We start from the raw sequence: 12,216 nt of genomic DNA on the forward strand, positions 1-12,216 counted from the left end.
CATGATGGTTAAAGACACTATACAAATATCAGAAACTATCAATATCCTCTTTTTGTTATCCTATTGTGGTTTTATTATAAGGGAAAAAGATTCAATTGCACACAGTATATTTATATCTTTAACATTGTATAATTAAATTCTGGGAAGAATTTTGCATCTAGAACTCAATTCTACATTGTTGGTAATATAAATATAGTCTGTGTGATGATATCTTTGTTCCTTTATATCAAACTATTCTGCCATAAAGCTGAGATTTAAAGACAATGATAGAACTGTGTGAGGAAGCTAGCTGATTGTTCGTTTTAAGCCTTTGCATCGCTTAAAATCATATGTTGTTTAATCTTTAGCGTGAGCAAAGAAACCAAATGGCCTCTTCCATGCTTGCGGTTTTTTTCCGTGCGGGGTAGCCATCCTGCATCACGTGGGTTATTTTCTTAACGCGGTGTTATATAACAAAAAACAGCAGATTAGTGCAACAATAATTGCGTAACGTGAAGACCACATATAAATGTTCTTGTTCTCAAAAGTATTTACCTTTTTTGTTGCTTTTAAATCGTCAGTGTGGTTATGTAAACCTGATTTTCTGATTAAACACTTCAAAATATGACATTTATAATTAATAATTTACAAATAAGGGATTGTTAGTTTCTGCACTAACATCACTTCAGGTACGTAAATAAGCATGGAGCTTCGAATGGTGAGACGATTATGTGTGGAAGTGGCTGTGATCTATTATACGGTACTTACACAAGCATTTGCTTGGAGGTGCAGAGGATAACCATGTAAACCTTAAGGATATGCGATCTCCGGATCACAATCGAAGCCGGAACCTACAGATTGCGAACCAGAATGTCTTTGCATGGCTTAACCTTAGATTTAAGCAGCCATGTAGCTCACTTTACTAATTTTGAAAGGAAAAGCAGGTGCACTATGTCATTAAGAGAGCGGACAGTTTTTACGAACTTTCTTCCTATACTTTGAACGTACGGAAGTATTACACAGTTCTTGGCACAATTTAAAATATATAGATATACAGTGGGCTGCTGAGATCAATTTAATTAGTCACAGAATGCGTTTGGACATACTGTTTATTAGTGCTAACTTTCTTTTTAAAGTTTTTCCCATCATTTGCTACCACTTTCAATTGCATATTAATGATGTAAGTTTTATGACGCACATAACGCCATATTGCTTCTATCGTACTTAGGTTGCACAACAAAAACATTGAGAACACGTGGGATGCAGTGTGTATTTCGGCATTGTTTTATTGAAAATTGTTGTTTTGTGGAAGGCTTCTGACAATATAGGACTAAACTATATTCATCTGTAATCCAGATACACTCTGAAGAAAGTGATTAATTGGTAAGTAGACTACAAATAAGGAAAGAATTTGTCGGCATTTCATTAGCACAGTTCCTGCCATGTTTGTTAAGCTGATATAAGGTAACATTATCGCTAGGAATCATATTCTGGGTAAATATTCGTGTAATCTAAATTGAAAGATGAAACCTATTACTTACACAAATCGCACAATTCATTCAAAGACGGTTCACATCGGTGGGGTTTAATTTTTATTCAAGTAAGGACACAGTTTGATGTTACATTCGACATGGGTTACCATCTTAATTTTTGTTCCAGTAGACCAGAATTTATTTGTAGAAGCTGCTGATTCTTTTTCATTTGGTAGGTTATGATGTTGGACAAACTTTCACAAGCCACTGTGGATTCAATACGATAGTAGAACAGACTAGAATTTATTTATATTCCATTGATCCTTCATAGGTCTGAGTCAAGGATGTAGAACATGTCATAGTACAAATACAGCAATTGTTTCTAATACAGTTATAAAATACACAGTTATGACTGTGACAGTGATTTACAGTCAACTACAGTATTACAGAAAAAATAATTGCACAAGAAATTATTACCACTATTGCTTTCATGTATTTATAATAGTTGAGAATGTTTGGTTGAGGTAAATTTTCCTGTGAAGTAGAATGAGTGAGTTAGGAGGTACTCTTTTGGTGCTGGGTTGAACGTCTTTCTATCGTGATTCAGACTTTTTATAGTGGGGGGAAAGATAACTGAACAGCATAATTACAGTATAATAAACACATTTTTTAACTGATGTTGGTGTTTGGCACATGAAGGTTATATCTATCTTGTAATTATATTGTGAATATCTGAGTTGGTTTGAAATTTTTCTGTGTTATCCACTACAAATTGAGAGCAAGAACTCATTGGTTAATGGAAGAATATTAAATTTATATTGTAATTTTGTAAATGAGGCTTTCCTTTTAGTACCTGTCATTATTTTAATGTTATTCTTTTGAATTTATTAGTGAAATATTGTTTGGTTTATTTGTTTAAATAGCATTATATGATTTTTCTTGGTTCCAATGTTCCATGTGGCAAATAAGAGACTGCTCATTTGTCTTTTGAGCTGTATGAAACATGTGACTTTTCATTCCACAGAACCACAAAAGATGTAATTAAAGAATAACCATCATAACAATCAGGTATATACAAAATACTGTAGGATTTTATAATGTATTGTGATTATTGTTTTTAGGGAAAGCTGTGTACTTTGTGCATAATGCAAAATACCTGTGTTAAAACAGTAACAGTTGGTTTTGACAAGAGTCTGTATAAGCATTTTCCTACAAGATTCATGATTTACCAAAACTTTAAAATCGTTCTTTGAAAAGTTGGTTCCTTATATATTGTGAAAATATTAACTTATGCTGATGCAGAATGTAAATATTTGAGTATTATATTTATCAGCTTTGAGTCCATATAGTTGTTGAGTAACCATTACTGTAATGTACTAGTTCTGAATGTAAGTTTTGACCAGTGACAGTAAATCATGGTCTTTCATTGAAACAATGTAGGGGAGAAGAGCCACTTTGTCAGCCTATTTCTTTTCAAGTTTAATGATTTAGTGTTCATATGAAGCGCTAGTCTCTGCTGAGGTAAGGAAGTTCAATATGCATTTGAAATTTGTCAGCTGTATTTTTGGCAAGGTCCATGTATTCCCACCATTTTCACTGCCAAGTCAAAGCTTTTGTCTTGAGTAACATACAATATGTATCTACCTGTTCTTAATAACAGTGTTAAGAGCAGATGTCAATGTTACTGTATATTACGAAATTTAAGGACTCACGTCTGGTACAGGAATTAAGCGCAGGATGATGTTTCTCCAATAAATAAACAACCTTCCTGACCTTGGTACAAACTACTGCCTCATATTAACATAGAAGATTACAAATTTATAAAGAATACATTTGGAAAATATGGAGTACACTTTTCCACTCCTGTTATACAGGTTTTTCAGGTGTTTCTAAATTGTGTTCCGTAAATGATAGGGGAGCTTCAGGATGTTTGTATGTACCAGAAAGGTTTATTGAACATTGGTCCAGAAGTGCTGTAAAAATATACAGAGGATAAAAGTTCAAGAGTACATTATGTTACAACGCTAGTTCAGTCCGGATGATGCACAAATTTCTTATGTGTGTGGGCTGGAATCATGGATTTTCTCATTGGTTCATATACCTTACCAGAAAAGATTACTGGTACCTGTGATCCATGTATAGACATTTGCCTCAATTGTTGGAGGATGTCGCATTGCATACATGATGACATGTGGTTTTTGCATGATAGTGCTACGGCACGTATCATTCTGGCTATGTGGTATTGTTTAAGGAGGCTCTTCTATCATTTATGCCACACAGTATATTATGTATCAAAATTAATTTTGCATCAAATGATATGAATATTCCTTATTTTACAGAGCGTTGTTAATGACAATTTCTATTACTTGTCTTGCTGTTGATTCACATTTAACCCTTTGAAATTGTAGTTCATCTAAATAATATTTAAGAATTCAGTCCATACCACAAAGAAAGCACAAACTTAACCGTTAGAAAGGTCAACTGGTTAATAGTGTTTAAGGAGGTAATCACCGTTCACAGTGATAATCACATGAAACCTATAAATAGAAAATGAGTTATACATTTATAAATGATACTACCTTTCATATTTCATATATTTATAATCTATAGACCCCTGACTTCGTGTGTGTGTGTGTGTGTTATGCATTATTTACTATCATAATCATTGCCATGGTAATGCTCTTTTGACTAACCAAAAACCTAGTACTTGGACATCCTTTTAAACATTTGTCATAATCCATAGTTTTCTTTAGTGTATGCGATTCTTGATGAATAGTATTAGCACTTGATTTTTTGGGGCGATGGGGTGGGGGTGGGGTTGAGGTAAAAGGAATGAAAAAACACAGATGTTAGAATGGAGTTTGTGGGAGGGACGAATAACATCACTTGAGACTGAACAATCTTTTGATAATCAAGAAAGGTACAAAGCTTATATGAGAGGTTATAAAATGTTTGGTGCACATACAGAAATATTAGCTGCATTTGTATAATTTCAGTAATTAACTCTTGTAATTAGCCATGTTGTGATCCTACAATTATTTCTGAGACAGTTATTGGGAGAACTATTTCAACAGTTTTACAGTTTAATTATACTTGGACATCATCAGTTTTCCACAGATTTTGTACGACCACCATATTGTTACTTTTCTGTTTTCTTGTTAATGAAAATGAACATAACCAAGAGTTCACGTGTTTTGTCACTTCTGTTTAACTCCCATCAGAAGCTAGTGTCTGGCTGTATGTGCATAAGACATAAAAGTACTTAATTTTCCAGCATTACCATATTCATCATAATGCAGTAGTGTAATAGGACAGTATTACACATATAACTGTATGCATTCATCGACATATTGGTATGGTAGAGTCTTGATTGTCAAACCCTCGGTTGTCCGACATCTGTTTTATCTAACATGCTGTATCAGAATGCTCCAGTTTATCAACATTTAAGTGAACATGTAGTGGAATTGATCATGCAGTGCTACCATGCACCTTTTACATTTGATGTACTCGTTTGCTACAGACATAGTACTTTTCAGGTGCTGGTGTGACATTTCCACAAAGAAAAGGAAGGAGGCACAGAAAGAAATGCCCATTAACAGTTTCATAAAAATATAAACTCAGATATTTACAAATTTACATTGTTAAATACTATTTTTATTTGTGAGATTTCTTTCATTTGATTCTACATTGCATTTTCTGTATAATTTAATAATATCTTAAATTGAGTTATAAATTAAGTTGGTATTTACCCTAATCTTTTTCAATAATCCCTCAGTCCCATTTAGGTCGCATAATCAAGGCTCTCAGTTGAATTGCAGACATTTGAATTCATATTGACAATGTGCTCATCGTGCTAAATGTTTCTAACCTGATATTCATTGCTGTCTTTACAGAAGCCTGAGACAAGTAAATTTAATCCACTCTCTTGTGCCCTGTTTCTTTAAGATACATTTTAATTCTGTCCTAGCTGCACCTTGGCCTTCAAGATGGTCTCTTCCCTAGAGTTCTTCCAACCAAAATCTTGTATACCCTTTTCCCCTCATGTGTGCTCTATGCCAGCTGAACTTATCCTCCATTTCGTCATTTCATCAATGTAGTAACTGTTGGTGAGTGTAGTGGCTTATTTAACAATGTCAGCGTATGCTTTTTACATCAGTGATTGGAACAGATAATCAGGATTAAGGTCCATCAACCTGTTCAAAGTTATATATTTTCCCTCTTAGATTGAGTATACATGCAGCTCTTGCCTTATTTTTGATTTGTTATGCCATCTTTTACTGACTGGCAGAATTTTATTTCTGATAATTCTGTTCCGTGTTCACCTTTCTCCCTCACAATCAGTGTTTCAGAACCATATACATAGTAAGACCAGGACCTTATAAAATTTAATGTTGCTTAGTTGAACTATTGCTTATGTTCTTTGTATTGATCCACAGGCCATTTGATATTCTTCTGTTTTATTGTTTTTTTATCAAGATCGAAGGAGACATCACACCCTAGGCTGTTGAAATTATGTTATTATTATTATTATGATTTATTTACTGCAATTGGGTTTGCACCCGGTGGCAGTGGTCCTTACACTACACAATTACAATAAAATACATATAATATAAACAAGTACACTCCATAGAACACCCTACACACATAACTAGACATCCACTCCTACAAAAACATTCCACCTTACACACAATACAAAAACACACATCCATTAATTAATCACAAAACTTTAGATTAGAATATAAAGTCAGACCTCAGTATATGAAACTTTTATCCCGAAGAACTACAGCCCTTCATCACTTGGAGACTAAGACACTTCACTTCCCCTTATCACCATCTAATCCCCACTTCATAACCCTTTGCTTGTAACTACTTTTCTGACCCTCTTTCTAAAGGTGCTTAATTTACAGGGGAAAGACTCTTCTTCTGATGTCTGAACATCCAGTATAGTTTTTTTGTGTGGCCGAATTTCCCTTGATTGGTATTATCTTTTTTGTTCCTTGATTTTTAATCTGATCCTAATTTCGTCATGGATGTTGTTTTGATTTCTTTGGTTGTTCACAAACATTTGAACGTAGACACATTTCTGAAGGATTTATTAGCTTTCTTTGTTTCACGATTTTGTCTTGCATCTTGGTGATGAAATATGAATTTGGTCATCCTTTCTTGTAGTGTCTAATACAGCTTCTGCGTTTTTATGTATGGTATTTGGATTTTCGCTTAATAAATTGACGTCATCAACATAGATCAGAAACTGTTGGAGCCATCCACTTTCAGTCCCTCATTCCCTTTGGACATTTGGCTGGTTTTGGAGTAAAGTTAGTTTTTTGGTATCCTTTTACTGCAGATGGAAATAGAGTCAGTGTATGCCCAAGCTCTAGTATCCGATTCACCTTAGCACTTGGCACCTGTCAGCTGATATAAAGATGTTAAACCAGAAGAGGAGGAAGTGTGCCTATTTTTGGAAAATGACTTCGAATTTTAGCATGTTCGCATTCTTGGACTGAATTAGTTCGTCTTGGCATTCGTCTTTGCCAATTCTCTTCCCCCCTTCTCTACTCGAAAAAGTAAATTGTGCTACATGCACTGTTTATTACGGTACATTATTTGTAGCTGCCCCCTTCTGTACTTACAGCTATTTTCACTAGGACTACACACCTCCAGAGCTGGCATGGCACGTCCATTGTAGTGACTTGAATCCGGGGATCGCTGACTGAGGTTCGATTTGTGTCATAGGGAAGTTGGTTAAAATGAAGTAGACGTATGGACATGTAGGTAGTCCATGGGAACCCATGCAACAAGACTGGCTCCTTGTGTAGAACATTGGTAGTATACTAAAAGCTGTTTAAGTTATTCTTTTCTGTAATTCAGAAACGCAACTTGATACTAACTAACTAACTAACTAGATGGCTTACCGAACCCGAAGGTTCATCACCGAATTAACCAAAGTCCTCCACCGGACCTGGGCCAACAAAATCCAGTCTCCTTCAACTCCTATCTCCCATAGATCCTGCCTGACATTATCCTCCCATCTACGTCTAGGTCTCCCCAGCGGTCTCTTCCCCTCAGGCTTCCCAACCAATACCCGGTGCACACCTCTTGTCCCATCCATGCACTCTACATGCCTCGCCCATCTCATTCTTCTCGACTTAATCACCCTGACAATATTGGGGGAGGAGTACAGATTTTTAAGTTCGTCATTATGCAGTTTTCTCCGTTCCCCATCGTCTTCCCTCTTAGGCCCAAATATCCTCCTCAAACACCTGCAATCTGTGTTCCTCCCTCTGAGTGAGAGACCATGTTTCGCACCCATACAAAACAACAGGCAAAATTATTGTTTTGTATACTTTAATTTTCATGTTACGCAGTTTGATACTGCATATTACAAAATAATTTTTATAAACTGTTGCTGTAATGCGTGTCTACCCGATTACTCCTGTACCAAGGCTAAAGGGCCTGGTCGGTGCCCAATTTACCTGTACCGGTTTTGGTGTCATTTGGAGTTGTTTTGAGCGAATATTTGGAAAATAAAACAGCGAATGGTGGAAGAAATTGCTGACTGAGAAAAAGATATTCAGTTGCTAATTTATTAAAGGAAATTGAGACCAAGGAGCCGCAGGATTGGCTCAACTGTTTATGTATGAGTAACGGGCTTTTTCAAAATCTGCTTACTTTAATACGGATAATAATCGAGAAAGTACGCATTCATGAGAGATTCCGTTGCCCGGTTCTCCACCCACGGCGTGAACCGCGGTCCAGCAACGCACCCTGTTGTGACTGCCACCCAATTCATGATACCTCCATCGCCATACTCTGTTGCGCTACTTTTGTTGCAACTTGTGTCAATGTGTATTAGGGTCCTTAACAGCCTTCACTTAATTTTCTATAGATATCGGAACCGTTTTGCAGGTTGCGAGGAATACCATTTTTTCGTACAGCAGGCAAGAGGATAAGTAGAAGGAAGATTGGCGTAGAAAATGGTAGTAGATAAAAATACGGCGAACAGTTTGAATAGCACATTTGTTCCGAAGATAATGCGTTATTTATATGTCGAAATGTGACGTGCGAGAGTTGTGTTATCTTTGACATACATTTGAAAAATTGCGATTACATAAAGTATCTCGCTTGCGTAACAGACACTTATATATGTTTGTTTCATATTAATCGCTCAGCGGCCTTTTTATTTTAACTAAAAGAGTTTGTAGGATATAAATAGGTGCAGTAAATTTTATCTAATTGGGGGATTCAGATACGAAAGATATGTTTACGAGAAATGCCAGATTTGGTTTTCAAATTAAACTACAGATTCTACTGAATAGCTTGCAGCTTATGAACTCAGAATAGTCCAGCATAGTTTGCGTGTATCGTTTTTAAAACTAGGCCTTTACTGTACTTGTCATAACTTTGTCCGTCATGTAATATCGACAGAGCATTTATCAGGTATTGACTGGCTTTTCGAGAGCGTAGGTTGAAGATTATAACTTGATCCGCCATGAGCTTAATATGTAACAAGGTGATACTATGTGTTAGTAAATGCGGACTGCTTGGGACAGTGACCTTAAGGTCGTATTGGTTACGTACGCCGGATCTAGTTTTGGCAATTTTGAGCTTCAGGGCAAATCGTGACTATGTCTGCTACTCCAGCTGTTGAAAGGTAACTCGTCTAGCAGAATTCTTGTTTGATTTAGTTCCCGGAGTTGGTGAACGGTCTCTGACCTCGTGCATCTCTCACTTCGCACAGAGACTTTACGTTTTGTCCCTTCTGCGTGTATATAGTATATTAATTTAAGATGAGACTCGAAGAGAAAGCATTTGGAAAACATATGTAGCCTAATCAATTAGAGTGCACAGAGTCGTCATTTCCACGATTGTTTGTTAAAGTTTTCATGTACACTATAACCGAGAGATTTAATTAAATGTTCGTTGTTCTACAGTCTCAAAAATTTGGGCTTACTTTACTTTCGCAGATTCGAGGACTGAGGGAGGTGGTTTTACAGGTTACTACGCAAAAACTTCTCTTTGCTGGAAGTGAAAAGTGGACTGAGCCGGGGGGGGGAATGATTTAAATATGAGCTATGTATGTTATACTGTGTATATACGAGGTGCAATCGGAAAGTTTCAAGACTGTGTCAATAGAGGGCGAACCGGATGTAGTACGAGCTTCTGCCGATAGGGGGTGCGGCCTACATTCATAGTGAATCAGTGTGCCAGCCGGCATCATCGAATTAGCATTTGTTTCTTAGTTACGGGCGTTTTGGTAGTGCATTACACCGACCCTCCTGCGATTTTGGAATGGCGTGTGCATCAAATTTTGCCAAAGACTCGCCAAAACGGCTACGGAAACCTATGAAATGCTAAAGCAAGCATTTGGGGAGTCCGCAATGGGTCGTGCACAAAGTTTTGTGTGGCATTCACTTTTTAAAAATGGCCGAACCTCTGTCGATAATGACGAGCGTTCTGGACGACCATCTTCGAGCACAACACCCGAAGATTCGGCAGGCCATTCACGAAGATCGACGTCGTACCATCAACGACTTGTGCGACATTGTTGGGATAGGCTATGGGACCTGTCAGCTGATTCTAAAGGAAGAACTCCACATGCGACGCAATCCTGTCTGAGGACCAGAAGCAGATTCGACTTCTCGTTTGTCAGGAGCTCAAAGATCTTGCAAGAACCGACCCCAACTTCCTTTCTAAGCTTCCTTGTGACTTCTTCCTCTTCCCAAAGATGAAAATTCAGCTAAAGGGAAGGAGATTTGAGACGATAGAAGAGATTCAGGCAGAATCGCAGATGGTGCTTGACAGGCTGACAATGAAAGATTTCCAGGGATGCTTCCAGGCTTGGCAGCGGCGCTGGGATCGTTGTGTTCACTCCCAGGGGAACTACTTCGAGGGTGATGGATGAATTTAATACCTGAGATAAGTGTACGGGTTTTTATAGGCGCAGTCTGGAAACCTTTCGATCGCACCTCGTATAACATCTCTATCCATCGTACATGTTTGCGTACAAGACTACACGGCATCGTAACTCAGGAGACCATATTCCATGTTCTCAGCGCAGTGAAAACCTTTATCTCAGATGAAGTGCATGTTTATATATTGTTTGCTTCCATCCCATTAAGATATAAGTCTGTATATTTAACATACACATCCTGCGATTAGAGTGCAGAGCGGATTATTGGACCCGCATCTCTCAGTCATATACAAATATAGATAACTAAATAGTATAAGGAGCACTAATCAGTTAACGATGACTGTGCAAGGCTATTCTCTTCCTGCAGGGATGGGAACAATCACGAAGACGTTAAATAGCAGAGGACGTTCGGGAAGTATTTGTTACCATCCAGTTCAAATCATTTGTCTCTCAAGATGGCTGTCTTCTGTAGTCTGGCAGAAGTTAACCGGCGTTTCAGAGGTCCTTGCTGGCTCCATCATCAGGGCGATAAGTTATCGCCCCCATCACCCTGATTATGAAGGCGACAAGGACCTCTGAAACGTCGGAAAACTTCTACCAGACGACACGGCGTAACAACCCAGAAGACAGCCGTCTTCAGACTCCACCGTGAAAACCTCAAATCCTACATTTGTCTCTCCGTTTCCGGTCACAAATACCTGGTTTCAAGTATCCGCGGTTTTCTGTATCCGATTTCTGATTTGTGTGCGCACTCAACATGTCGGCTTCCACGCCAGAACAGAACACAGAGCATAATCTTTGAAGGCTGTATAGATTGTAGAAGAATGTTGTAGGTGATTTACACAGCAAAGGGCCTAGTCGTCTGGCTTTTCCTAACCAGCCAACCAGATAGCTGACTAAGGGTGGAGTTCTGCGCAAGCGCAAGACATCATCCCTCGCTAGGTTACACCATTCCTGCGTACTAAACGCGTTGCCGGAATCGGTGTCTTAAAACTTTGAAGGGAGTGTGCTCAGGCTAACGGGAAGTTTGTCGTGGCGGAAGGCCTTATCTTTTCAAACTAGGGGCTATTTTTGCTGATGGGAGATGATCTCATCAGGCAACTTGTCCTTTGTGAAAAGGATTTTTCTTGATGTCTCTCGGAGCTTCTCCCGGAAGCAAGTGTAGCCGTTATGTACCTGCACGTCCATTGTGGGAAAGGGCTGTTGTACCTTACAGAACAAAGACAAAGGGAAAATTGAAATGTGGGCTACAACTGATGATTGTTCGACGGTGTTCATTCTTTCCGGCACAGAATGTAAACCGTAAATTCCTTGGCAAATTCTTGACATTACTGAAACAGTACGTGCAGCTGTTGGTTTTCGTGTATAGCTGTTTAAGGGAATGGCGAAACAATCTGTTGTCGGAATTGTGGAACAATTCACGGAAATGGCTGTTTGTTAAAAGCATCTCTGCAAAGAAATGTACTTATGTTGCGTGTGATGCCCCATTTCTTTAATATTGTAATCGCGACAGAAAATATTTGTATTTGATTCTGAATCAGTTTAAGTAAATATTAGGAGAAGATGCGAAAGAAGAGTTGTTAGAATTAAGAGGGAAATAGCAGAGTTTCAGGAGAGAGAGAAAAGACGTTTCATTTTCAAGAACGGAAAAACTGGTGTAGTACGTATTTCGATAACACGTTTAGAATTTTATGTTCGTTTTTGTAGAAAATGTTGCTGTTGAGGTGTCACTATCCATAGGCCATCGGATGAAATTAAACATGCGATAACCTGTGCCTTATCTTCTAAGTTACCGCGTTGCTGGAAACAATCTTCACATAGTTGGACCGCCATGCATTAAATTCCTCTGTGAAG

The 12,216-nt window shown here is 37.9% G+C and overlaps 1 protein-coding gene across 2 annotated transcripts in view; it reads left to right on the forward strand.

Annotated features, from left to right (window-relative positions):
- The first annotated feature begins 466 nt into the window (after positions 1-466).
- The window catches only part of spoon (A-kinase anchor protein spoonbill), a 77,915-nt gene continuing 66,165 nt past the window's right edge, over positions 467-12,216 (forward strand). Inside the window, exons 1-2 of one of the 2 annotated variants that reach the window (XM_087351444.1) lie at positions 467-668; positions 1,208-1,362. The gene's annotated coding sequence lies outside the window, so the exon portion shown is untranslated. The remainder of the gene's footprint in view (positions 669-1,207; positions 1,363-12,216) is intronic. The other variant, XM_022063075.2, reaches the window with a different exon arrangement.

This window comes from Zootermopsis nevadensis, unplaced genomic scaffold (assembly GCF_977971745.1).
Source record: "Zootermopsis nevadensis isolate Lab colony 2312 unplaced genomic scaffold, Znev_1.0 Znev_ptg000019l, whole genome shotgun sequence".
NCBI lineage: Eukaryota > Metazoa > Arthropoda > Insecta > Blattodea > Termopsidae > Zootermopsis > Zootermopsis nevadensis.